The sequence below is a fragment of the Ambystoma mexicanum genome, chromosome 1p (assembly GCF_040938575.1).
Source record: "Ambystoma mexicanum isolate Mex_15411 chromosome 1p, UKY_AmexF1_1, whole genome shotgun sequence".
Taxonomy (NCBI): Eukaryota; Metazoa; Chordata; class Amphibia; order Caudata; family Ambystomatidae; genus Ambystoma; species Ambystoma mexicanum.
In genome coordinates this window covers 1,474,948,237-1,474,971,413 of record NC_090921.1, presented here as the reverse complement: position 1 = coordinate 1,474,971,413, position 23,177 = coordinate 1,474,948,237, and the positions used below count along the sequence as shown (strand labels likewise).

At 42.7% G+C, this 23,177-nt stretch overlaps 28 non-coding genes across 28 annotated transcripts; all 28 read right to left on the bottom strand.

Moving 5' to 3' along the window:
* Positions 1–383: 383 nt before the first annotated feature.
* On the bottom strand, positions 384–457 carry TRNAI-AAU (transfer RNA isoleucine (anticodon AAU)). Its single transcript has one exon. It is a non-coding gene; the product is annotated as a tRNA-Ile (tRNA).
* Positions 458–1,462: 1,005 nt separating this feature from the next.
* On the bottom strand, positions 1,463–1,536 carry TRNAI-AAU (transfer RNA isoleucine (anticodon AAU)). Its single transcript has one exon. It is a non-coding gene; the product is annotated as a tRNA-Ile (tRNA).
* A 724-nt stretch (positions 1,537–2,260) lies between these two features.
* On the bottom strand, positions 2,261–2,334 carry TRNAI-AAU (transfer RNA isoleucine (anticodon AAU)). The gene has a single exon. It is a non-coding gene; the product is annotated as a tRNA-Ile (tRNA).
* Positions 2,335–3,339: 1,005 nt separating this feature from the next.
* TRNAI-AAU (transfer RNA isoleucine (anticodon AAU)) lies at positions 3,340–3,413 on the bottom strand. Its single transcript has one exon. It is a non-coding gene; the product is annotated as a tRNA-Ile (tRNA).
* A 725-nt stretch (positions 3,414–4,138) lies between these two features.
* Positions 4,139–4,212, bottom strand: TRNAI-AAU (transfer RNA isoleucine (anticodon AAU)). Its single transcript has one exon. It is a non-coding gene; the product is annotated as a tRNA-Ile (tRNA).
* Positions 4,213–5,217: 1,005 nt separating this feature from the next.
* On the bottom strand, positions 5,218–5,291 carry TRNAI-AAU (transfer RNA isoleucine (anticodon AAU)). Its single transcript has one exon. It is a non-coding gene; the product is annotated as a tRNA-Ile (tRNA).
* A 724-nt stretch (positions 5,292–6,015) lies between these two features.
* Positions 6,016–6,089, bottom strand: TRNAI-AAU (transfer RNA isoleucine (anticodon AAU)). The gene has a single exon. It is a non-coding gene; the product is annotated as a tRNA-Ile (tRNA).
* Positions 6,090–6,637: 548 nt separating this feature from the next.
* Positions 6,638–6,711, bottom strand: TRNAI-AAU (transfer RNA isoleucine (anticodon AAU)). Its single transcript has one exon. It is a non-coding gene; the product is annotated as a tRNA-Ile (tRNA).
* Positions 6,712–7,436: 725 nt separating this feature from the next.
* Positions 7,437–7,510, bottom strand: TRNAI-AAU (transfer RNA isoleucine (anticodon AAU)). Its single transcript has one exon. It is a non-coding gene; the product is annotated as a tRNA-Ile (tRNA).
* Positions 7,511–8,515: 1,005 nt separating this feature from the next.
* Positions 8,516–8,589, bottom strand: TRNAI-AAU (transfer RNA isoleucine (anticodon AAU)). Its single transcript has one exon. It is a non-coding gene; the product is annotated as a tRNA-Ile (tRNA).
* Positions 8,590–8,985: 396 nt separating this feature from the next.
* On the bottom strand, positions 8,986–9,059 carry TRNAI-AAU (transfer RNA isoleucine (anticodon AAU)). The gene has a single exon. It is a non-coding gene; the product is annotated as a tRNA-Ile (tRNA).
* Positions 9,060–10,398: 1,339 nt separating this feature from the next.
* On the bottom strand, positions 10,399–10,472 carry TRNAI-AAU (transfer RNA isoleucine (anticodon AAU)). Its single transcript has one exon. It is a non-coding gene; the product is annotated as a tRNA-Ile (tRNA).
* Positions 10,473–11,148: 676 nt separating this feature from the next.
* Positions 11,149–11,222, bottom strand: TRNAI-AAU (transfer RNA isoleucine (anticodon AAU)). Its single transcript has one exon. It is a non-coding gene; the product is annotated as a tRNA-Ile (tRNA).
* A 632-nt stretch (positions 11,223–11,854) lies between these two features.
* On the bottom strand, positions 11,855–11,928 carry TRNAI-AAU (transfer RNA isoleucine (anticodon AAU)). The gene has a single exon. It is a non-coding gene; the product is annotated as a tRNA-Ile (tRNA).
* A 725-nt stretch (positions 11,929–12,653) lies between these two features.
* On the bottom strand, positions 12,654–12,727 carry TRNAI-AAU (transfer RNA isoleucine (anticodon AAU)). Its single transcript has one exon. It is a non-coding gene; the product is annotated as a tRNA-Ile (tRNA).
* Positions 12,728–13,451: 724 nt separating this feature from the next.
* TRNAI-AAU (transfer RNA isoleucine (anticodon AAU)) lies at positions 13,452–13,525 on the bottom strand. The gene has a single exon. It is a non-coding gene; the product is annotated as a tRNA-Ile (tRNA).
* A 548-nt stretch (positions 13,526–14,073) lies between these two features.
* On the bottom strand, positions 14,074–14,147 carry TRNAI-AAU (transfer RNA isoleucine (anticodon AAU)). Its single transcript has one exon. It is a non-coding gene; the product is annotated as a tRNA-Ile (tRNA).
* A 725-nt stretch (positions 14,148–14,872) lies between these two features.
* Positions 14,873–14,946, bottom strand: TRNAI-AAU (transfer RNA isoleucine (anticodon AAU)). Its single transcript has one exon. It is a non-coding gene; the product is annotated as a tRNA-Ile (tRNA).
* Positions 14,947–15,951: 1,005 nt separating this feature from the next.
* On the bottom strand, positions 15,952–16,025 carry TRNAI-AAU (transfer RNA isoleucine (anticodon AAU)). The gene has a single exon. It is a non-coding gene; the product is annotated as a tRNA-Ile (tRNA).
* Positions 16,026–16,749: 724 nt separating this feature from the next.
* Positions 16,750–16,823, bottom strand: TRNAI-AAU (transfer RNA isoleucine (anticodon AAU)). The gene has a single exon. It is a non-coding gene; the product is annotated as a tRNA-Ile (tRNA).
* A 676-nt stretch (positions 16,824–17,499) lies between these two features.
* TRNAI-AAU (transfer RNA isoleucine (anticodon AAU)) lies at positions 17,500–17,573 on the bottom strand. The gene has a single exon. It is a non-coding gene; the product is annotated as a tRNA-Ile (tRNA).
* A 632-nt stretch (positions 17,574–18,205) lies between these two features.
* On the bottom strand, positions 18,206–18,279 carry TRNAI-AAU (transfer RNA isoleucine (anticodon AAU)). The gene has a single exon. It is a non-coding gene; the product is annotated as a tRNA-Ile (tRNA).
* A 725-nt stretch (positions 18,280–19,004) lies between these two features.
* TRNAI-AAU (transfer RNA isoleucine (anticodon AAU)) lies at positions 19,005–19,078 on the bottom strand. Its single transcript has one exon. It is a non-coding gene; the product is annotated as a tRNA-Ile (tRNA).
* Positions 19,079–20,083: 1,005 nt separating this feature from the next.
* Positions 20,084–20,157, bottom strand: TRNAI-AAU (transfer RNA isoleucine (anticodon AAU)). Its single transcript has one exon. It is a non-coding gene; the product is annotated as a tRNA-Ile (tRNA).
* A 725-nt stretch (positions 20,158–20,882) lies between these two features.
* TRNAI-AAU (transfer RNA isoleucine (anticodon AAU)) lies at positions 20,883–20,956 on the bottom strand. The gene has a single exon. It is a non-coding gene; the product is annotated as a tRNA-Ile (tRNA).
* Positions 20,957–21,680: 724 nt separating this feature from the next.
* TRNAI-AAU (transfer RNA isoleucine (anticodon AAU)) lies at positions 21,681–21,754 on the bottom strand. Its single transcript has one exon. It is a non-coding gene; the product is annotated as a tRNA-Ile (tRNA).
* Positions 21,755–22,302: 548 nt separating this feature from the next.
* Positions 22,303–22,376, bottom strand: TRNAI-AAU (transfer RNA isoleucine (anticodon AAU)). Its single transcript has one exon. It is a non-coding gene; the product is annotated as a tRNA-Ile (tRNA).
* Positions 22,377–23,101: 725 nt separating this feature from the next.
* On the bottom strand, positions 23,102–23,175 carry TRNAI-AAU (transfer RNA isoleucine (anticodon AAU)). Its single transcript has one exon. It is a non-coding gene; the product is annotated as a tRNA-Ile (tRNA).
* Positions 23,176–23,177: the final 2 nt, after the last annotated feature.

The window sequence follows — 23,177 nt, the reverse complement described above, 5'->3', positions numbered from 1 at the left end:
GGAATTCTGCATCAATCTCATGCTTCTGCAGAAATATTTCCCAAATTGACAAAGTGGCCAATACTGGGATCAAATTCGCTAACTTGGCTTGATTAGAACCATGCTCAGTCAGAAAAAGTATGCCTTCTGACTGGAGCATAGGAGGGAGGCCAGTTGCAGGGGGGAGTTTTCTTCCTTTGAAAGAAAATGCCTAACTCATTCACAAATACAACCCTTATCCTCACAACAACATTGGTTATGTCCGCAGCAGTACTGACCCGTGACTATGTATGCACAGCTGCTTCCAAAAAAACAGCAATCTTGTGTTAGTAACTCTAAAGCTGTGAGTGCCAATTCTGCATCAATCTCATCCTTCTGCAGAAATATTTCCCAAAATGACAAAGTGGCCAATACGGGGATCGAACCCGTGACCTTGGCGTTATTAGCACCACGCTCTAACCAACTGAGCTAACCGGCCAGCTGAGAGTCTTTTTCCCTTGGAAAAAAATGCCTAACTCATTCACACATAAAACCCTTATCCTCACAACAACCTAAAGAAAAACTACATGTGATCTGAAGGAAATTCATGAATATGACAATTATCTTCAAACTGACTTGTATCCTGCATCACATTTAAGTAGAACTGGGACAAAGAAGGTTAAATGCATCTCATTGGTCATTTCCCACAGCAGTACTGACCTGTGACCATTTATGGACTGCTGATTCCAACAAAACAGCAAACTTGTCATAGTAAATCTAAAGCTGTGGGTGGGAATTCTGCATCAATCTCATGCTTCTGCAGAAATATTTCCCAAATTGACAAAGTGGCCAATACTGGGATCAAATTCGCTAACTTGGCGTGATTAGCACCATGCTCAGTCAGAAAAAGTATGCCTTCTGACTGGAGCATAGGAGGGAGGCCAGTTGCAGGGGGGAGTTTTCTTCCCTTGAAAGAAAATGCCTAACTCATTCACAAATACAACCCTTATCCTCACAACAACATTGGTTATGTCCGCAGTAGTACTGACCCGTGACTATGTATGCAGAGCTGCTTCCAACAAAACAGCAATCTTGTGTTAGTAACTCTAAAGCTGTGAGTGCCAATTCTGCATCAATCTCATCCTTCTGCAGAAATATTTCCCAAATTGACAAAGTGGCCAATACTGGGATCAAATTCGCTAACTTGGCGTGATTAGCACCATGCTCAGTCAGAAAAAGTAAGCCTTCTGACTGGAGCATAGGAGGGAGGCCAGTTGCAGGGGGGAGTTTTCTTCCCTTGAAAGAAAATGCCTAACTCATTCACAAATACAACCCTTATCCTCACAACAACATTGGTTATGTCCGCAGCAGTACTGACCCGTGACTATGTATGCACAGCTGCTTCCAACAAAACAGCAATCTTGTGTTAGTAACTCTAAAGCTGTGAGTGCCAATTCTGCATCAATCTCATGCTTCTGCAGAAATATTTCCCAAAATGACAAAGTGGCCAATACGGGGATCGAACCCGTGACCTTGGCGTTATTAGCACCACGCTCTAACCAACTGAGCTAACCGGCCAGCTGAGAGATATATTTCTAACTGGAGCATAAGAGGGAGGCCAGTTGCAGGGGGTTTTTTTCTTCCCTTGGAAAAAAATGCCTAACTCATTCACACAGACAACCCTTATCCTCACAACAACCTAAAGAAAAACTCCATGTGATCTGAAGGAAATTCATGAATATTACAATTATCTTCAAACTGACTTGTGGCCTGCATCACATTTAAGTAGTACTGCGACAAAGAAGGTTAAATGCATCTCATTGGTCATTTCCCACAGCAGTACTGACCTGTGACCATTTATGGACTGCTGCTTCCAACAAAACAGCAAACTTGTCATAGTAAATCTAAAGCTGTGGGTGGGAATTCTGCATCAATCACATGCTTCTGCAGAAATATTTCCCAAATTGACAAAGTGGCCAATACTGGGATCAAATTCGCTAACTTGGCTTGATTAGCACCATGCTCAGTCAGAAAAAGTATGCCTTCTGACTGGAGCATAGGAGGGAGGCCAGTTGCAGGGGGGAGTTTTCTTCCTTTGAAAGAAAATGCCTAACTCATTCACAAATACAACCCTTATCCTCACAACAACATTGGTTATGTCCGCAGCAGTACTGACCCGTGACTATGTATGCACAGCTGCTTCCAACAAAACAGCAATCTTGTGTTAGTAACTCTAAAGCTGTGAGTGCCAATTCTGCATCAATCTCATCCTTCTGCAGAAATATTTCCCAAAATGACAAAGTGGCCAATACGGGGATCGAACCCGTGACCTTGGCGTTATTAGCACCACGCTCTAACCAACTGAGCTAACCGGCCAGCTGAGAGTCTTTTTCCCTTGGAAAAAAATGCCTAACTCATTCACACATAAAACCCTTATCCTCACAACAACCTAAAGAAAAACTTCATGTGATCTGAAGGAAATTCATGAATATGACAATTATCTTCAAACTGACTTGTATCCTGCATCACATTTAAGTAGAACTGGGACAAAGAAGGTTAAATGCATCTCATTGGTCATTTCCCACAGCAGTACTGACCTGTGACCATTTATGGACTGCTGCTTCCAACAAAACAGCAAACTTGTCATAGTAAATCTAAAGCTGTGGGTGGGAATTCTGCATCAATCTCATGCTTCTGCAGAAATATTTCCCAAATTGACAAAGTGGCCAATACTGGGATCAAATTCGCTAACTTGGCGTGATTAGCACCATGCTCAGTCAGAAAAAGTATGCCTTCTGACTGGAGCATAGGAGGGAGGCCAGTTGCAGGGGGGAGTTTTCTTCCCTTGAAAGAAAATGCCTAACTCATTCACAAATACAACCCTTATCCTCACAACAACATTGGTTATGTCCGCAGTAGTACTGACCCGTGACTATGTATGCAGAGCTGCTTCCAACAAAACAGCAATCTTGTGTTAGTAACTCTAAAGCTGTGAGTGCCAATTCTGCATCAATCTCATCCTTCTGCAGAAATATTTCCCAAATTGACAAAGTGGCCAATACTGGGATCAAATTCGCTAACTTGGCGTGATTAGCACCATGCTCAGTCAGAAAAAGTATGCCTTCTGACTGGAGCATAGGAGGGAGGCCAGTTGCAGGGGGGAGTTTTCTTCCCTTGAAAGAAAATGCCTAACTCATTCACAAATACAACCCTTATCCTCACAACAACATTGGTTATGTCCGCAGTAGTACTGACCCGTGACTATGTATGCAGAGCTGCTTCCAACAAAACAGCAATCTTGTGTTAGTAACTCTAAAGCTGTGAGTGCCAATTCTGCATCAATCTCATCCTTCTGCAGAAATATTTCCCAAAATGACAAAGTGGCCAATACGGGGATCGAACCCGTGACCTTGGCGTTATTAGCACCACGCTCTAACCAACTGAGCTAACCAGCCAGCTGAGAGGAATATTTCTGACTGGACCATAAGAGGGAGGCCAGTTGCAGGGGGATTTTTTCTTTCCTTGGAAAAAAAATGCCTAACTCATTCACACATAAAACCCTTATCCTCACAACAACCTAAAGAAAAACTACATGTGATCTGAAGGAAATTCATGAATATGACAATTATCTTCAAACTGACTTGTAGCCTGCATCACATTTAAGTAGAACTGGGACAAAGAAGGTTAAATGCATCTCATTGGTCATTTCCCACAGCAGTACTGACCTGTGACCATTTATGGACTGCTGCTTCCAACAAAACAGCAAACTAGTCATAGTAAATCTAAAGCTGTGGGTGGGAATTCTGCATCAATCTCATGCTTCTGCAGAAATATTTCCCAAATTGACAAAGTGGCCAATACTGGGATCAAATTCGCTAACTTGGCTTGATTAGAACCATGCTCAGTCAGAAAAAGTATGCCTTCTGACTGGAGCATAGGAGGGAGGCCAGTTGCAGGGGGGAGTTTTCTTCCTTTGAAAGAAAATGCCTAACTCATTCACAAATACAACCCTTATCCTCAGAACAACATTGGTTATGTCCGCAGCAGTACTGACCCGTGACTATGTATGCACAGCTGCTTCCAACAAAACAGCAATCTTGTGTTAGTAACTCTAAAGCTGTGAGTGCCAATTCTGCATCAATCTCATCCTTCTGCAGAAATATTTCCCAAAATGACAAAGTGGCCAATACGGGGATCGAACCCGTGACCTTGGCGTTATTAGCACCACGCTCTAACCAACTGAGCTAACCGGCCAGCTGAGAGTCTTTTTCCCTTGGAAAAAAATGCCTAACTCATTCACACATAAAACCCTTATCCTCACAACAACCTAAAGAAAAACTACATGTGATCTGAAGGAAATTCATGAATATGACAATTATCTTCAAACTGACTTGTATCCTGCATCACATTTAAGTAGAACTGGGACAAAGAAGGTTAAATGCATCTCATTGGTCATTTCCCACAGCAGTACTGACCTGTGACCATTTATGGACTGCTGATTCCAACAAAACAGCAAACTTGTCATAGTAAATCTAAAGCTGTGGGTGGGAATTCTGCATCAATCTCATGCTTCTGCAGAAATATTTCCCAAATTGACAAAGTGGCCAATACTGGGATCAAATTCGCTAACTTGGCGTGATTAGCACCATGCTCAGTCAGAAAAAGTATGCCTTCTGACTGGAGCATAGGAGGGAGGCCAGTTGCAGGGGGGAGTTTTCTTCCCTTGAAAGAAAATGCCTAACTCATTCACAAATACAACCCTTATCCTCACAACAACATTGGTTATGTCCGCAGTAGTACTGACCCGTGACTATGTATGCAGAGCTGCTTCCAACAAAACAGCAATCTTGTGTTAGTAACTCTAAAGCTGTGAGTGCCAATTCTGCATCAATCTCATCCTTCTGCAGAAATATTTCCCAAATTGACAAAGTGGCCAATACTGGGATCAAATTCGCTAACTTGGCGTGATTAGCACCATGCTCAGTCAGAAAAAGTAAGCCTTCTGACTGGAGCATAGGAGGGAGGCCAGTTGCAGGGGGGAGTTTTCTTCCCTTGAAAGAAAATGCCTAACTCATTCACAAATACAACCCTTATCCTCACAACAACATTGGTTATGTCCGCAGCAGTACTGACCCGTGACTATGTATGCACAGCTGCTTCCAACAAAACAGCAATCTTGTGTTAGTAACTCTAAAGCTGTGAGTGCCAATTCTGCATCAATCTCATGCTTCTGCAGAAATATTTCCCAAAATGACAAAGTGGCCAATACGGGGATCGAACCCGTGACCTTGGCGTTATTAGCACCACGCTCTAACCAACTGAGCTAACCGGCCAGCTGAGAGATATATTTCTAACTGGAGCATAAGAGGGAGGCCAGTTGCAGGGGGTTTTTTTCTTCCCTTGGAAAAAAATGCCTAACTCATTCACACAGACAACCCTTATCCTCACAACAACCTAAAGAAAAACTCCATGTGATCTGAAGGAAATTCATGAATATTACAATTATCTTCAAACTGACTTGTGGCCTGCATCACATTTAAGTAGTACTGCGACAAAGAAGGTTAAATGCATCTCATTGGTCATTTCCCACAGCAGTACTGACCTGTGACCATTTATGGACTGCTGCTTCCAACAAAACAGCAAACTTGTCATAGTAAATCTAAAGCTGTGGGTGGGAATTCTGCATCAATCACATGCTTCTGCAGAAATATTTCCCAAATTGACAAAGTGGCCAATACTGGGATCAAATTCGCTAACTTGGCTTGATTAGCACCATGCTCAGTCAGAAAAAGTATGCCTTCTGACTGGAGCATAGGAGGGAGGCCAGTTGCAGGGGGGAGCTTTCTTCCTTTGAAAGAAAATGCCTAACTCATTCACAAATACAACCCTTATCCCCACAACAACATTGGTTATGTCCGCAGCAGTACTGACCCGTGACTATGTATGCACAGCTGCTTCCAACAAAACAGCAATCTTGTGTTAGTAACTCTAAAGCTGTGAGTGCCAATTCTGCATCAATCTCATCCTTCTGCAGAAATATTTCCCAAAATGACAAAGTGGCCAATACGGGGATCGAACCCGTGACCTTGGCGTTATTAGCACCACGCTCTAACCAACTGAGCTAACCGGCCAGCTGAGAGTCTTTTTCCCTTGGAAAAAAATGCCTAACTCATTCACACATAAAACCCTTATCCTCACAACAACCTAAAGAAAAACTACATGTGATCTGAAGGAAATTCATTAATATGACAATTATCTTCAAACTGACTTGTATCCTGCATCACATTTAAGTAGAACTGGGACAAAGAAGGTTCTAATGCTTCTGCAGACATTTTTCCCAAATTGACAAAGTGGCCAATACTGGGATCAAATTCGCTAACTTGGCGTGATTAGCACCATGCTCAGTCAGAAAAAGTATGCTTCTGACTGGAGCATAGGAGGGAGGCCAGTTGCAGGGGGGAGTTTTCTTTCCTTGAAAGAAAATGCCTAACTCATTCACAAATACAACCCTTATCCTCACAACAACATTGGTTATGTCCGCAGCAGTACTGACCCGTGACTATGTATGCACAGCTGCTTCCAACAAAACAGCAATCTTGTGTTAGTAACTCTAAAGCTGTGAGTGCCAATTCTGCATCAATCTCATCCTTCTGCAGAAATATTTCCCAAAATGACAAAGTGGCCAATACGGGGATCGAACCCGTGGCCTTGGCGTTATTAGCACCACGCTCTAACCAACTGAGCTAACCGGCCAGCTGAGAGGAATATTTCTGACTGGACCATAAGAGGGAGGCCAGTTGCAGGGGGATTTTTTCTTCCCTTGGAAAAAAAATGCCTAACTCATTCACACATAAAACCCTTATCCTCACAACAACCTAAAGAAAAACTACATGTGATCTGAAGGAAATTCATGAATATGACAATTATCTTCAAACTGACTTGTAGCCTGCATCACATTTAAGTAGAACTGGGACAAAGAAGGTTAAATGCATCTCATTGGTCATTTCCCACAGCAGTACTGACCTGTGACCATTTATGGACTGCTGCTTCCAACAAAACAGCAAACTAGTCATAGTAAATCTAAAGCTGTGGGTGGGAATTCTGCATCAATCTCATGCTTCTGCAGAAATATTTCCCAAATTGACAAAGTGGCCAATACTGGGATCAAATTCGCTAACTTGGCTTGATTAGAACCATGCTCAGTCAGAAAAAGTATGCCTTCTGACTGGAGCATAGGAGGGAGGCCAGTTGCAGGGGGGAGTTTTCTTCCTTTGAAAGAAAATGCCTAACTCATTCACAAATACAACCCTTATCCTCACAACAACATTGGTTATGTCCGCAGCAGTACTGACCCGTGACTATGTATGCACAGCTGCTTCCAACAAAACAGCAATCTTGTGTTAGTAACTCTAAAGCTGTGAGTGCCAATTCTGCATCAATCTCATCCTTCTGCAGAAATATTTCCCAAAATGACAAAGTGGCCAATACGGGGATCGAACCCGTGACCTTGGCGTTATTAGCACCACGCTCTAACCAACTGAGCTAACCGGCCAGCTGAGAGTCTTTTTCCCTTGGAAAAGAATGCCTAACTCATTTACACATAAAACCCTTATCCTCACAACAACCTAAAGAAAAACTTCATGTGATCTGAAGGAAATTCATGAATATGACAATTATCTTCAAACTGACTTGTATCCTGCATCACATTTAAGTAGAACTGGGACAAAGAAGGTTAAATGCATCTCATTGGTCATTTCCCACAGCAGTACTGACCTGTGACCATTTATGGACTGCTGCTTCCAACAAAACAGCAAACTTGTCATAGTAAATCTAAAGCTGTGGGTGGGAATTCTGCATCAATCTCATGCTTCTGCAGAAATATTTCCCAAATTGACAAAGTGGCCAATACTGGGATCAAATTCGCTAACTTGGCGTGATTAGCACCATGCTCAGTCAGAAAAAGTATGCCTTCTGACTGGAGCATAGGAGGGAGGCCAGTTGCAGGGGGGGGTTTTCTTCCCTTGAAAGAAAATGCCTAACTCATTCACAAATACAACCCTTATCCTCACAACAACATTGGTTATGTCCGCAGTAGTACTGACCCGTGACTATGTATGCAGAGCTGCTTCCAACAAAACAGCAATCTTGTGTTAGTAACTCTAAAGCTGTGAGTGCCAATTCTGCATCAATCTCATCCTTCTGCAGAAATATTTCCCAAATTGACAAAGTGGCCAATACTGGGATCAAATTCGCTAACTTGGCGTGATTAGCACCATGCTCAGTCAGAAAAAGTAAGCCTTCTGACTGGAGCATAGGAGGGAGGCCAGTTGCAGGGGGGAGTTATCTTCCCTTGAAAGAAAATGCCTAACTCATTCACAAATACAACCCTTATCCTCACAACAACATTGGTTATGTCCGCAGCAGTACTGACCCGTGACTATGTATGCACAGCTGCTTCCAACAAAACAGCAATCTTGTGTTAGTAACTCTAAAGCTGTGAGTGCCAATTCTGCATCAATCTCATGCTTCTGCAGAAATATTTCCCAAAATGACAAAGTGGCCAATACGGGGATCGAACCCGTGACCTTGGCGTTATTAGCACCACGCTCTAACCAACTGAGCTAACCGGCCAGCTGAGAGGCATATTTCTAACTGGAGCATAAGAGGAAGGCCAGTTGCAGGGGGATTTTTTCTTCCCTTGGAAAAAAAATGCCTAACTCATTCACACAGACAACCCTTATCCTCACAACAACCTAAAGAAAAACTCCATGTGATCTGAAGGAAATACATGAATATTACAATTATCTTCAAACTGACTTGTGGCCTGCATCACATTTAAGTAGTACTGCGACAAAGAAGGTTAAATGCATCTCATTGGTCATTTCCCACAGCAGTACTGACCTGTGACCATTTATGGACTGCTGCTTCCAACAAAACAGCAATCTTGTGTTAGTAACTCTAAAGCTGTGAGTGCCAATTCTGCATCAATCTCATCCTTCTGCAGAAATATTTCCCAAAATGACAAAGTGGCCAAAACGGGGATCGAACCCGTGACCTTGGCGTTATTAGCACCACGCTCTAACCAACTGAGCTAACCGGCCAGCTCAGAGTCTTTTTCCCTTGGAAAAAAATGCCTAACTCATTCACACATAAAACCCTTATCCTCACAACAACCTAAAGAAAAACTACATGTGATCTGAAGGAAATTCATGAATATGACAATTATCTTCAAACTGACTTGTATCCTGCATCACATTTAAGTAGAACTGGGACAAAGAAGGTTCTAATGCTTCTGCAGACATTTTTCCCAAATTGACAAAGTGGCCAATACTGGGATCAAATTCGCTAACTTGGCGTGATTAGCACCATGCTCAGTCAGAAAAAGTATGCTTCTGACTGGAGCATAGGAGGGAGGCCAGTTGCAGGGGGGAGTTTTCTTTCCTTGAAAGAAAATGCCTAACTCATTCACAAATACAACCCTTATCCTCACAACAACATTGGTTATGTCCGCAGCAGTACTGACCCGTGACTATGTATGCACAGCTGCTTCCAACAAAACAGCAATCTTGTGTTAGTAACTCTAAAGCTGTGAGTGCCAATTCTGCATCAATCTCATCCTTCTGCAGAAATATTTCCCAAAATGACCAATACGGGGATCGAACCCGTGACCTTGGCGTTATTAGCACCACGCTCTAACCAACTGCGCTAACCGGCCAGCTGAGAGGAATATTTCTGACTGGACCATAAGAGGGAGGCCAGTTGCAGGGGGATTTTTTCTTCCCTTGGAAAAAAAATGCCTAACTCATTCACACATAAAACCCTTATCCTCACAACAACCTAAAGAAAAACTACATGTGATCTGAAGGAAATTCATGAATATGACAATTATCTTCAAACTGACTTGTAGCCTGCATCACATTTAAGTAGAACTGGGACAAAGAAGGTTAAATGCATCTCATTGGTCATTTCCCACAGCAGTACTGACCTGTGACCATTTATGGACTGCTGCTTCCAACAAAACAGCAAACTAGTCATAGTAAATCTAAAGCTGTGGGTGGGAATTCTGCATCAATCTCATGCTTCTGCAGAAATATTTCCCAAATTGACAAAGTGGCCAATACTGGGATCAAATTCGCTAACTTGGCTTGATTAGAACCATGCTCAGTCAGAAAAAGTATGCCTTCTGACTGGAGCATAGGAGGGAGGCCAGTTGCAGGGGGGAGTTTTCTTCCTTTGAAAGAAAATGCCTAACTCATTCACAAATACAACCCTTATCCTCACAACAACATTGGTTATGTCCGCAGCAGTACTGACCCGTGACTATGTATGCACAGCTGCTTCCAACAAAACAGCAATCTTGTGTTAGTAACTCTAAAGCTGTGAGTGCCAATTCTGCATCAATCTCATCCTTCTGCAGAAATATTTCCCAAAATGACAAAGTGGCCAATACGGGGATCGAACCCGTGACCTTGGCGTTATTAGCACCACGCTCTAACCAACTGAGCTAACCGGCCAGCTGAGAGTCTTTTTCCCTTGGAAAAAAATGCCTAACTCATTCACACATAAAACCCTTATCCTCACAACAACCTAAAGAAAAACTACATGTGATCTGAAGGAAATTCATGAATATGACAATTATCTTCAAACTGACTTGTATCCTGCATCACATTTAAGTAGAACTGGGACAAAGAAGGTTAAATGCATCTCATTGGTCATTTCCCACAGCAGTACTGACCTGTGACCATTTATGGACTGCTGATTCCAACAAAACAGCAAACTTGTCATAGTAAATCTAAAGCTGTGGGTGGGAATTCTGCATCAATCTCATGCTTCTGCAGAAATATTTCCCAAATTGACAAAGTGGCCAATACTGGGATCAAATTCGCTAACTTGGCGTGATTAGCACCATGCTCAGTCAGAAAAAGTATGCCTTCTGACTGGAGCATAGGAGGGAGGCCAGTTGCAGGGGGGAGTTTTCTTCCCTTGAAAGAAAATGCCTAACTCATTCACAAATACAACCCTTATCCTCACAACAACATTGGTTATGTCCGCAGCAGTACTGACCCGTGACTATGTATGCACAGCTGCTTCCAACAAAACAGCAATCTTGTGTTAGTAACTCTAAAGCTGTGAGTGCCAATTCTGCATCAATCTCATGCTTCTGCAGAAATATTTCCCAAAATGACAAAGTGGCCAATACGGGGATCGAACCCGTGACCTTGGCGTTATTAGCACCACACTCTAACCAACTGAGCTAACCGGCCAGCTGAGAGATATATTTCTAACTGGAGCATAAGAGGGAGGCCAGTTGCAGGGGGATTTTTTCTTCCCTTGGAAAAAAAATGCCTAACTCATTCACACAGACAACCCTTATCCTCACAACAACCTAAAGAAAAACTCCATGTGATCTGAAGGAAATTCATGAATATTACAATTATCTTCAAACTGACTTTATGGACTGCTGCTTCCAACAAAACAGCAAACTTGTCATAGTAAATCTAAAGCTGTGGGTGGGAATTCTGCATCAATCTCATGCTTCTGCAGAAATATTTCCCAAATTGACAAAGTGGCCAATACTGGGATCAAATTCGCTAACTTGGCGTGATTAGCACCATGCTCAGTCAGAAAAAGTATGCCTTCTGACTGGAGCATAGGAGGGAGGCCAGTTGCAGGGGGGAGTTTTCTTCCCTTGAAAGAAAATGCCTAACTCATTCACAAATACAACCCTTATCCTCACAACAACATTGGTTATGTCCGCAGTAGTACTGACCCGTGACTATGTATGCAGAGCTGCTTCCAACAAAACAGCAATCTTGTGTTAGTAACTCTAAAGCTGTGAGTGCCAATTCTGCATCAATCTCATCCTTCTGCAGAAATATTTCCCAAAATGACAAAGTGGCCAATACGGGGATCGAACCCGTGACCTTGGGGTTATTAGCACCACGCTCTAACCAACTGAGCTAACCGGCCAGCTGAGAGGAATATTTCTGACTGGACCATAAGAGGGAGGCCAGTTGCAGGGGGATTTTTTCTTCCCTTGGAAAAAAAATGCCTAACTCATTCACACATAAAACCCTTATCCTCACAACAACCTAAAGAAAAACTACATGTGATCTGAAGGAAATTCATGAATATGACAATTATCTTCAAACTGACTTGTAGCCTGCATCACATTTAAGTAGAACTGGGACAAAGAAGGTTAAATGCATCTCATTGGTCATTTCCCACAGCAGTACTGACCTGTGACCATTTATGGACTGCTGCTTCCAACAAAACAGCAAACTAGTCATAGTAAATCTAAAGCTGTGGGTGGGAATTCTGCATCAATCTCATGCTTCTGCAGAAATATTTCCCAAATTGACAAAGTGGCCAATACTGGGATCAAATTCGCTAACTTGGCTTGATTAGAACCATGCTCAGTCAGAAAAAGTATGCCTTCTGACTGGAGCATAGGAGGGAGGCCAGTTGCAGGGGGGAGTTTTCTTCCTTTGAAAGAAAATGCCTAACTCATTCACAAATACAACCCTTATCCTCACAACAACATTGGTTATGTCCGCAGCAGTACTGACCCGTGACTATGTATGCACAGCTGCTTCCAACAAAACAGCAATCTTGTGTTAGTAACTCTAAAGCTGTGAGTGCCAATTCTGCATCAATCTCATCCTTCTGCAGAAATATTTCCCAAAATGACAAAGTGGCCAATACGGGGATCGAACCCGTGACCTTGGCGTTATTAGCACCACGCTCTAACCAACTGAGCTAACCGGCCAGCTGAGAGATATATTTCTAACTGGAGCATAAGAGGGAGGCCAGTTGCAGGGTTTTTTTTTCTTCCCTTGGAAAAAAATGCCTAACTCATTCACACAGACAACCCTTATCCTCACAACAACCTAAAGAAAAACTCCATGTGATCTGAAGGAAATTCATGAATATTACAATTATCTTCAAACTGACTTGTGGCCTGCATCACATTTAAGTAGTACTGCGACAAAGAAGGTTAAATGCATCTCATTGGTCATTTCCCACAGCAGTACTGACCTGTGACCATTTATGGACTGCTGCTTCCAACAAAACAGCAAACTTGTCATAGTAAATCTAAAGCTGTGGGTGGGAATTCTGCATCAATCACATGCTTCTGCAGAAATATTTCCCAAATTGACAAAGTGGCCAATACTGGGATCAAATTCGCTAACTTGGCTTGATTAGCACCATGCTCAGTCAGAAAAAGTATGCCTTCTGACTGGAGCATAGGAGGGAGGCCAGTTGCAGGGGGGAGTTTTCTTCCTTTGAAAGAAAATGCCTAACTCATTCACAAATACAACCCTTATCCCCACAACAACATTGGTTATGTCCGCAGCAGTACTGACCCGTGACTATGTATGCACAGCTGCTTCCAACAAAACAGCAATCTTGTGTTAGTAACTCTAAAGCTGTGAGTGCCAATTCTGCATCAATCTCATCCTTCTGCAGAAATATTTCCCAAAATGACAAAGTGGCCAATACGGGGATCGAACCCGTGACCTTGGCGTTATTAGCACCACGCTCTAACCAACTGAGCTAACCGGCCAGCTGAGAGTCTTTTTCCCTTGGAAAAAAATGCCTAACTCATTCACACATAAAACCCTTATCCTCACAACAACCTAAAGAAAAACTACATGAGATCTGAAGGAAATTCATTAATATGACAATTATCTTCAAACTGACTTGTATCCTGCATCACATTTAAGTAGAACTGGGACAAAGAAGGTTCTAATGCTTCTGCAGACATTTTTCCCAAATTGACAAAGTGGCCAATACTGGGATCAAATTCGCTAACTTGGCGTGATTAGCACCATGCTCAGTGAGAAAAAGTATGCTTCTGACTGGAGCATAGGAGGGAGGCCAGTTGCAGGGGGGAGTTTTCTTTCCTTGAAAGAAAATGCCTAACTCATTCACAAATACAACCCTTATCCTCACAACAACATTGGTTATGTCCGCAGCAGTACTGACCCGTGACTATGTATGCACAGCTGCTTCCAACAAAACAGCAATCTTGTGTTAGTAACTCTAAAGCTGTGAGTGCCAATTCTGCATCAATCTCATCCTTCTGCAGAAATATTTCCCAAAATGACAAAGTGGCCAATACGGGGATCGAACCCGTGACCTTGGCGTTATTAGCACCACGCTCTAACCAACTGAGCTAACCGGCCAGCTGAGAGGAATATTTCTGACTGGACCATAAGAGGGAGGCCAGTTGCAGGGGGATTTTTTCTTCCCTTGGAAAAAAAATGCCTAACTCATTCACACATAAAACCCTTATCCTCACAACAACCTAAAGAAAAACTACATGTGATCTGAAGGAAATTCATGAATATGACAATTATCTTCAAACTGACTTGTAGCCTGCATCACATTTAAGTAGAACTGGGACAAAGAAGGTTAAATGCATCTCATTGGTCATTTCCCACAGCAGTACTGACCTGTGACCATTTATGGACTGCTGCTTCCAACAAAACAGCAAACTAGTCATAGTAAATCTAAAGCTGTGGGTGGGAATTCTGCATCAATCTCATGCTTCTGCAGAAATATTTCCCAAATTGACAAAGTGGCCAATACTGGGATCAAATTCGCTAACTTGGCTTGATTAGAACCATGCTCAGTCAGAAAAAGTATGCCTTCTGACTGGAGCATAGGAGGGAGGCCAGTTGCAGGGGGGAGTTTTCTTCCTTTGAAAGAAAATGCCTAACTCATTCACAAATACAACCCTTATCCTCACAACAACATTGGTTATGTCCGCAGCAGTACTGACCCGTGACTATGTATGCACAGCTGCTTCCAACAAAACAGCAATCTTGTGTTAGTAACTCTAAAGCTGTGAGTGCCAATTCTGCATCAATCTCATCCTTCTGCAGAAATATTTCCCAAAATGACAAAGTGGCCAATACGGGGATCGAACCCGTGACCTTGGCGTTATTAGCACCACGCTCTAACCAACTGAGCTAACCGGCCAGCTGAGAGTCTTTTTCCCTTGGAAAAAAATGCCTAACTCATTTACACATAAAACCCTTATCCTCACAACAACCTAAAGAAAAACTTCATGTGATCTGAAGGAAATTCATGAATATGACAATTATCTTCAAACTGACTTGTATCCTGCATCACATTTAAGTAGAACTGGGACAAAGAAGGTTAAATGCATCTCATTGGTCATTTCCCACAGCAGTACTGACCTGTGACCATTTATGGACTGCTGCTTCCAACAAAACAGCAAACTTGTCATAGTAAATCTAAAGCTGTGGGTGGGAATTCTGCATCAATCTCATGCTTCTGCAGAAATATTTCCCAAATTGACAAAGTGGCCAATACTGGGATCAAATTCGCTAACTTGGCGTGATTAGCACCATGCTCAGTCAGAAAAAGTATGCCTTCTGACTGGAGCATAGGAGGGAGGCCAGTTGCAGGGGGGGGTTTTCTTCCCTTGAAAGAAAATGCCTAACTCATTCACAAATACAACCCTTATCCTCACAACAACATTGGTTATGTCCGCAGTAGTACTGACCCGTGACTATGTATGCAGAGCTGCTTCCAACAAAACAGCAATCTTGTGTTAGTAACTCTAAAGCTGTGAGTGCCAATTCTGCATCAATCTCATCCTTCTGCAGAAATATTTCCCAAATTGACAAAGTGGCCAATACTGGGATCAAATTCGCTAACTTGGCGTGATTAGCACCATGCTCAGTCAGAAAAAGTAAGCCTTCTGACTGGAGCATAGGAGGGAGGCCAGTTGCAGGGGGGAGTTATCTTCCCTTGAAAGAAAATGCCTAACTCATTCACAAATACAACCCTTATCCTCACAACAACATTGGTTATGTCCGCAGCAGTACTGACCCGTGACTATGTATGCACAGCTGCTTCCAACAAAACAGCAATCTTGTGTTAGTAACTCTAAAGCTGTGAGTGCCAATTCTGCATCAATCTCATGCTTCTGCAGAAATATTTCCCAAAATGACAAAGTGGCCAATACGGGGATCGAACCCGTGACCTTGGCGTTATTAGCACCACGCTCTAACCAACTGAGCTAACCGGCCAGCTGAGAGGCATATTTCTAACTGGAGCATAAGAGGGAGGCCAGTTGCAGGGGGATTTTTTCTTCCCTTGGAAAAAAAATGCCTAACTCATTCACACAGACAACCCTTATCCTCACAACAACCTAAAGAAAAACTCCATGTGATCTGAAGGAAATACATGAATATTACAATTATCTTCAAACTGACTTGTGGCCTGCATCACATTTAAGTAGTACTGCGACAAAGAAGGTTAAATGCATCTCATTGGTCATTTCCCACAGCAGTACTGACCTGTGACCATTTATGGACTGCTGCTTCCAACAAAACAGCAAACTTGTCATAGTAAATCTAAAGCTGTGGGTGGGAATTCTGCATCAATCTAATGCTTCTGCAGACATTTTTCCCAAATTGACAAAGTGGCCAATACTGGGATCAAATTCGCTAACTTGGCGTGATTAGCACCATGCTCAGTCAGAAAAAGTATGCTTCTGACTGGAGCATAGGAGGGAGGCCAGTTGCAGTTGGGAGTTTTCTTTCCTTGAAAGAAAATGCCTAACTCATTCACAAATACAACCCTTATCCTCACAACAACATTGGTTATGTCCGCAGCAGTACTGACCCGTAACTATGTATGCACAGCTGCTTCCAACAAAACAGCAATCTTGTGTTAGTAACTCTAAAGCTGTGAGTGCCAATTCTGCATCAATCTCATCCTTCTGCAGAAATATTTCCCAAAATGACAAAGTGGCCAATACGGGGATCGAACCCGTGACCTTGGCGTTATTAGCACCACGCTCTAACCAACTGAGCTAACCGGCCAGCTGAGAGTCTTTTTCTCTTGGAAAAAAATGCCTAACTCATTCACACATAAAACCCTTATCCTCACAACAACCTAAAGAAAAACTACATGTGATCTGAAGGAAATTCATGAATATGACAATTATCTTCAAACTGACTTGTATCCTGCATCACATTTAAGTAGAACTGGGACAAAGAAGGTTAAATGCATCTCATTGGTCATTTCCCACAGCAGTACTGACCTGTGACCATTTATGGACTGCTGCTTCCAACAAAACAGCAAACTAGTCATAGTAAATCTAAAGCTGTGGGTGGGAATTCTGCATCAATCTCATGCTTCTGCAGAAATATTTCCCAAATTGACAGAGTGGCCAATACTGGGATCAAATTCGCTAACTTGGCGTGATTAGCACCATGCTCAGTCAGAAAAAGTATGCCTTCTGACTGGAGCATAGGAGGGAGGCCAGTTGCAGGGGGGAGTTTTCTTCCCTTGAAAGAAAATGCCTAACTCATTCACAAATACAACCCTTATCCTCACAACAACATTGGTTATGTCCGCAGCAGTACTGACCCGTGACTATGTATGCACAGCTGCTTCCAACAAAACAGCAATCTTGTGTTAGTAACTCTAAAGCTGTGAGTGCCAATTCTGCATCAATCTCATGCTTCTGCAGAAATATTTCCCAAAATGACAAAGTGGCCAATACGGGGATCGAACCCGTGACCTTGGCGTTATTAGCACCACGCTCTAACCAACTGAGCTAACCGGCCAGCTGAGAGATATATTTCTAACTGGAGCATAAGAGGGAGGCCAGTTGCAGGGGGATTTTTTCTTCCCTTGGAAAAAAAATGCCTAACTCATTCATACAGACAACCCTTATCCTCACAACAACCTAAAGAAAAACTCCATGTGATCTGAAGGAAATTCATGAATATTACAATTATCTTCAAACTGACTTTATGGACTGCTGCTTCCAACAAAACAGCAAACTTGTCATAGTAAATCTAAAGCTGTGGGTGGGAATTCTGCATCAATCTCATGCTTCTGCAGAAATATTTCCCAAATTGACAAAGTGGCCAATACTGGGATCAAATTCGCTAACTTGGCGTGATTAGCACCATGCTCAGTCAGAAAAAGTATGCCTTCTGACTGGAGCATATAAGGGAGGCCAGTTGCAGGGGGGAGTTTTCTTCCCTTGAAAGAAAATGCCTAACTCATTCACAAATACAACCCTTATCCTCACAACAACATTGGTTATGTCCGCAGTAGTACTGACCCGTGACTATGTATGCAGAGCTGCTTCCAACAAAACAGCAATCTTGTGTTAGTAACTCTAAAGCTGTGAGTGCCAATTCTGCATCAATCTCATCCTTCTGCAGAAATATTTCCCAAAATGACAAAGTGGCCAATACGGGGATCGAACCCGTGACCTTGGGGTTATTAGCACCACGCTCTAACCAACTGAGCTAACCGGCCAGCTGAGAGGAATATTTCTGACTGGACCATAAGAGGGAGGCCAGTTGCAGGGGGATTTTTTCTTCCCTCGGAAAAAAAATGCCTAACTCATTCACACATAAAACCCTTATCCTCACAACAACCTAAAGAAAAACTACATGTGATCTGAAGGAAATTCATGAATATGACAATTATCTTCAAACTGACTTGTAGCCTGCATCACATTTAAGTAGAACTGGGACAAAGAAGGTTAAATGCATCTCATTGGTCATTTCCCACAGCAGTACTGACCTGTGACCATTTATGGACTGCTGCTTCCAACAAAACAGCAAACTAGTCATAGTAAATCTAAAGCTGTGGGTGGGAATTCTACATCAATCTCATGCTTCTGCAGAAATATTTCCCAAATTGACAAAGTGGCCAATACTGGGATCAAATTCGCTAACTTGGCTTGATTAGAACCATGCTCAGTCAGAAAAAGTATGCCTTCTGACTGGAGCATAGGAGGGAGGCCAGTTGCAGGGGGGAGTTTTCTTCCTTTGAAAGAAAATGCCTAACTCATTCACAAATACAACCCTTATCCTCACAACAACATTGGTTATGTCCGCAGCAGTACTGACCCGTGACTATGTATGCACAGCTGCTTCCAACAAAACAGCAATCTTGTGTTAGTAACTCTAAAGCTGTGAGTGCCAATTCTGCATCAATCTCATCCTTCTGCAGAAATATTTCCCAAAATGACAAAGTGGCCAATACGGGGATCGAACCCGTGACCTTGGCGTTATTAGCACCACGCTCTAACCAACTGAGCTAACCGGCCAGCTGAGAGTCTTTTTCCCTTGGAAAAAAATGCCTAACTCATTCACACATAAAACCCTTATCCTCACAACAACCTAAAGAAAAACTACATGTGATCTGAAGGAAATTCATGAATATGACAATTATCTTCAAACTGACTTGTATCCTGCATCACATTTAAGTAGAACTGGGACAAAGAAGGTTAAATGCATCTCATTGGTCATTTCCCACAGCAGTACTGACCTGTGACCATTTATGGACTGCTGATTCCAACAAAACAGCAAACTTGTCATAGTAAATCTAAAGCTGTGGGTGGGAATTCTGCATCAATCTCATGCTTCTGCAGAAATATTTCCCAAATTGACAAAGTGGCCAATACTGGGATCAAATTCGCTAACTTGGCGTGATTAGCACCATGCTCAGTCAGAAAAAGTATGCCTTCTGACTGGAGCATAGGAGGGAGGCCAGTTGCAGGGGGGAGTTTTCTTCCCTTGAAAGAAAATGCCTAACTCATTCACAAATACAACCCTTATCCTCACAACAACATTGGTTATGTCCGCAGTAGTACTGACCCGTGACTATGTATGCAGAGCTGCTTCCAACAAAACAGCAATCTTGTGTTAGTAACTCTAAAGCTGTGAGTGCCAATTCTGCATCAATCTCATCCTTCTGCAGAAATATTTCCCAAATTGACAAAGTGGCCAATACTGGGATCAAATTCGCTAACTTGGCGTGATTAGCACCATGCTCAGTCAGAAAAAGTAAGCCTTCTGACTGGAGCATAGGAGGGAGGCCAGTTGCAGGGGGGAGTTTTCTTCCCTTGAAAGAAAATGCCTAACTCATTCACAAATACAACCCTTATCCTCACAACAACATTGGTTATGTCCGCAGCAGTACTGACCCGTGACTATGTATGCACAGCTGCTTCCAACAAAACAGCAATCTTGTGTTAGTAACTCTAAAGCTGTGAGTGCCAATTCTGCATCAATCTCATGCTTCTGCAGAAATATTTCCCAAAATGACAAAGTGGCCAATACGGGGATCGAACCCGTGACCTTGGCGTTATTAGCACCACGCTCTAACCAACTGAGCTAACCGGCCAGCTGAGAGGCATATTTCTAACTGGAGCATAAGAGGGAGGCCAGTTGCAGGGGGATTTTTTCTTCCCTTGGAAAAAAAATGCCTAACTCATTCACACAGACAACCCTTATCCTCACAACAACCTAAAGAAAAACTCCATGTGATCTGAAGGAAATTCATGAATATTACAATTATCTTCAAACTGACTTGTGGCCTGCATCACATTTAAGTAGTACTGCGACAAAGAAGGTTAAATGCATCTCATTGGTCATTTCCCACAGCAGTACTGACCTGTGACCATTTATGGACTGCTGCTTCCAACAAAACAGCAAACTTGTCATAGTAAATCTAAAGCTGTGGGTGGGAATTCTGCATCAATCACATGCTTCTGCAGAAATATTTCCCAAATTGACAAAGTGGCCAATACTGGGATCAAATTCGCTAACTTGGCTTGATTAGAACCATGCTCAGTCAGAAAAAGTATGCCTTCTGACTGGAGCATAGGAGGGAGGCCAGTTGCAGGGGGGAGTTTTCTTCCTTTGAAAGAAAATGCCTAACTCATTCACAAATACAACCCTTATCCTCACAACAACATTGGTTATGTCCGCAGCAGTACTGACCCGTGACTATGTATGCACAGCTGCTTCCAACAAAACAGCAATCTTGTGTTAGTAACTCTAAAGCTGTGAGTGCCAATTCTGCATCAATCTCATCCTTCTGCAGAAATATTTCCCAAAATGACAAAGTGGCCAATACGGGGATCGAACCCGTGACCTTGGCGTTATTAGCACCACGCTCTAACCAACTGAGCTAACCGGCCAGCTGAGAGATATATTTCTAACTGGAGCATAAGAGGGAGGCCAGTTGCAGGGTTTTTTTTTCTTCCCTTGGAAAAAAATGCCTAACTCATTCACACAGACAACCCTTATCCTCACAACAACCTAAAGAAAAACTCCATGTGATCTGAAGGAAATTCATGAATATTACAATTATCTTCAAACTGACTTGTGGCCTGCATCACATTTAAGTAGTACTGCGACAAAGAAGGTTAAATGCATCTCATTGGTCATTTCCCACAGCAGTACTGACCTGTGACCATTTATGGACTGCTGCTTCCAACAAAACAGCAAACTTGTCATAGTAAATCTAAAGCTGTGGGTGGGAATTCTGCATCAATCACATGCTTCTGCAGAAATATTTCCCAAATTGACAAAGTGGCCAATACTGGGATCAAATTCGCTAACTTGGCTTGATTAGCACCATGCTCAGTCAGAAAAAGTATGCCTTCTGACTGGAGCATAGGAGGGAGGCCAGTTGCAGGGGGGAGTTTTCTTCCTTTGAAAGAAAATGCCTAACTCATTCACAAATACAACCCTTATCCCCACAACAACATTGGTTATGTCCGCAGCAGTACTGACCCGTGACTATGTATGCACAGCTGCTTCCAACAAAACAGCAATCTTGTGTTAGTAACTCTAAAGCTGTGAGTGCCAATTCTGCATCAATCTCATCCTTCTGCAGAAATATTTCCCAAAATGACAAAGTGGCCAATACGGGGATCGAACCCGTGACCTTGGCGTTATTAGCACCACGCTCTAACCAACTGAGCTAACCGGCCAGCTGAGAGTCTTTTTCCCTTGGAAAAAAATGCCTAACTCATTCACACATAAAACCCTTATCCTCACAACAACCTAAAGAAAAACTACATGAGATCTGAAGGAAATTCATTAATATGACAATTATCTTCAAACTGACTTGTATCCTGCATCACATTTAAGTAGAACTGGGACAAAGAAGGTTCTAATGCTTCTGCAGACATTTTTCCCAAATTGACAAAGTGGCCAATACTGGGATCAAATTCGCTAACTTGGCGTGATTAGCACCATGCTCAGTCAGAAAAAGTATGCTTCTGACTGGAGCATAGGAGGGAGGCCAGTTGCAGGGGGGAGTTTTCTTTCCTTGAAAGAAAATGCCTAACTCATTCACAAATACAACCCTTATCCTCACAACAACATTGGTTATGTCCGCAGCAGTACTGACCCGTGACTATGTATGCACAGCTGCTTCCAACAAAACAGCAATCTTGTGTTAGTAACTCTAAAGCTGTGAGTGCCAATTCTGCATCAATCTCATCCTTCTGCAGAAATATTTCCCAAAATGACAAAGTGGCCAATACGGGGATCGAACCCGTGACCTTGGCGTTATTAGCACCACGCTCTAACCAACTGAGCTAACCGGCCAGCTGAGAGGAATATTTCTGACTGGACCATAAGAGGGAGGCCAGTTGCAGGGGGATTTTTTCTTCCCTTGGAAAAAAAATGCCTAACTCATTCACACATAAAACCCTTATCCTCACAACAACCTAAAGAAAAACTACATGTGATCTGAAGGAAATTCATGAATATGACAATTATCTTCAAACTGACTTGTAGCCTGCATCACATTTAAGTAGAACTGGGACAAAGAAGGTTAAATGCATCTCATTGGTCATTTCCCACAGCAGTACTGACCTGTGACCATTTATGGACTGCTGCTTCCAACAAAACAGCAAACTAGTCATAGTAAATCTAAAGCTGTGGGTGGGAATTCTGCATCAATCTCATGCTTCTGCAGAAATATTTCCCAAATTGACAAAGTGGCCAATACTGGGATCAAATTCGCTAACTTGGCTTGATTAGAACCATGCTCAGTCAGAAAAAGTATGCCTTCTGACTGGAGCATAGGAGGGAGGCCAGTTGCAGGGGGGAGTTTTCTTCCTTTGAAAGAAAATGCCTAACTCATTCACAAATACAACCCTTATCCTCACAACAACATTGGTTATGTCCGCAGCAGTACTGACCCGTGACTATGTATGCACAGCTGCTTCCAACAAAACAGCAATCTTGTGTTAGTAACTCTAAAGCTGTGAGTGCCAATTCTGCATCAATCTCATCCTTCTGCAGAAATATTTCCCAAAATGACAAAGTGGCCAATACGGGGATCGAACCCGTGACCTTGGCGTTATTAGCACCACGCTCTAACCAACTGAGCTAACCGGCCAG